The sequence below is a fragment of the Propithecus coquereli genome, unplaced genomic scaffold (genome assembly GCF_000956105.1).
Source record: "Propithecus coquereli isolate 6110/MARCELLA unplaced genomic scaffold, Pcoq_1.0 Scaffold325, whole genome shotgun sequence".
Taxonomy (NCBI): domain Eukaryota; kingdom Metazoa; phylum Chordata; class Mammalia; order Primates; family Indriidae; genus Propithecus; species Propithecus coquereli.
This window is the reverse complement of record NW_012148897.1, coordinates 2144428-2146835: the sequence shown is the minus strand read 5'-3', so window position 1 is coordinate 2146835 and position 2408 is coordinate 2144428. Positions and strand designations below refer to the sequence as shown.

The window sequence follows — 2408 nt, the reverse complement described above, 5'->3', positions numbered from 1 at the left end:
TCCTGCTCTTCCTCTGTGGCTGAGGAGGCAGAAGAATCACCCCCACCCTCCTTCCGATTTCTCTTGAAGAACAGGCCGCTCAATTTCAAAGGCTTCTTGAAAGAGAATTTCTTCTTCTTCTTGGGGGTCTCCTTGGGGGCGGCCTCCCCCTTGGCCTCAGCGCCCTGGCTAGGCGGTCCTGGCTCCATGGCATCGCCCGTGGCCCCGGCTGCCTCATCTGTTCCGTTCACGGGGCGGGGGGGGGGGGCGAGTCCCCTTCACCCTTGGGGGATAAGTCTCCATTACTCTTCACCTGGCCATTCTCCTGTCTGTTGGCCTTCGCGGGGGACGTGCCTGCTGCCTCCTCGGCGGTCACATCGCCCCGGGGAGCCTTGGAGCTCTGGCTGCCCATGATGGGGGGGTCTGCTGGGGGGTGCCCCGAGCCGCCCCGGGCTCACGCCGCAGGGGATAGTTGGACTGGGACTGCCCGGCTGGCGGAGGGGTGGGGCTGGCGCCTGAGGGAGAGGGGTAGGGGGAACCGAGCTGCACCCCCGCTCCTACGACTGCCATCGCTCCTTGCCAGAATGCCGCCCGCCGAGCCGCCTATGTATATGCACTTGTATTTTTTAATATAATAGTTAAGTGCTTTAAGAAAAGAAAATCAAAAATAATATCCTAAAATTTTGTAGCATTTAAAATTTAAGAATACCAAAACACAATATTGAAAAATAGTAATAAAGTTGGAGAAATTTTACTACCCAATTTTAAAAGTTATGAAGCTACTAAAAAGCTTCTTCACAACCAAGGGAACAATCATTAGAGCCAATAGACAACCTGCAGAATGGGAGAAAATATTTGCATGTTATATATCCCACAAAGGGCTGATAACTAGAATCTATAAAGAACTCTGGCAAATCAACAAGAAAAAATAAAACAATCCCATTAAAAATGGGTAAAGGGCATGAACAGAAACTTTGCAAAAGAAGATAGGTTAACGGCCAACAAACATATGAAAAAATGCTCAATATCTCTGATCATCAGGGAAATGCAAATCAAAACCACAATGACATATCCCTTAACTCCAGTGAGAATAGTTTTTATCAAGAAGTCCTCCAACAACAAATGTTGGCATGGATGTGGAGAGACAGAAACACTGGTGGGACTGCAAACTAGTACAACCTCTATGGAAAGTAGTATGGAGATACCTCAAAGAACTAAAAGTAAAACTACCATTTGATCCAGCAATCTCACTACTGGGTATCCACCCAAAGGAAAAACATGTCATTCCATAAAAAAGACACCTGCACTCAAATATTTGTAGCAGCACAATTCACAATTGCAAAGATGTGGAAACAACCCAAGTTGTTTCATCAATACATAAGTGGATCAACAAATTGTGGTATGCATTTATTAAAACCATGCAGTACTACTCAGCCATAAAAAAATGGGGAACCAATACCTCTTGTATTATCCTGAATGGAGCCCATTCTTCTAAGTATAACAAGAATGAAAAAACAAACACCACATGTACTAATCGTTAAATTGGTACTAACTGATCAACACTGATGTACACATATATAAGTAACATTCATCGTGGATCAGGCAGGTGGGAGGGGGGAGGGGATGGGTAAATTCATACCTAATGGGTGCAGTGCATGCTGTCTGGGGGATGGGCACACTTGTAGCTTTGACTTGGACGGTGCAAAGGCAATTTATGTGACCAAAGCATTTGTGCCCCTGTAAATATTTTGAAACCCTAAACAATAAAAAGAAAAATAATTTTACACTGAAAAAACTTTAAACTGAGAAAATGTCAAGAACATATCCCTTCCACATTAAAATGTTCCTTAAAAATTTGAAGATAGATATATGAAAGTGTCTATAGCTTTAGCATAAAAGTTCCTACTAGTCAAGGTTAAAGACAGCAGTGTTCATGTGAATAACAGTCCTCGTTCTTTGACTTGATAGAACTCAAGCACACTGAATACTGTCTTTTTTAAAGAAGCAAAATAAAGCCATCTGTCCCTGAACTCTTTAAAATAAATTTGGTTTAAAATGCAAAAAAAAAAAAAAAAAGTCTTGAAGAGGTGAGTTTCCCCCAATCTGTCCCTTCTGCCACAGGAGGACACAATGTCGTCCCCTCAGGAGGATGCAGCAAGTTGCTATCTTGGAAGCAGAGAGCAACCCTCACCAGACATAGAGCCTGCCAGCACCTTTATCTTGGACTTCCCAGCTTCCAGAACTGTGAGAAATAAATTTCTGTTCTTTATAAATTACATTTTCAGATATTGTGTAATAGCAGCACAAACAGAGTAAGACAGCCCTTCATTTCCTGAATTTCAAGATATATGGCAAGAGAATTTCAGAGTCTTGATCTTCTTCAAATGTACAGGAGTTTTTTTACTCTCTGCTTCTAAGTAAGAAAAATG

At 42.9% G+C, this 2408-nt stretch overlaps 1 pseudogene; it reads right to left on the bottom strand.

Moving 5' to 3' along the window:
• Positions 1-6: 6 nt before the first annotated feature.
• LOC105815282 lies at positions 7-429 on the bottom strand (annotated as a pseudogene).
• Between the last annotated feature and the right edge of the window lie 1979 nt (positions 430-2408).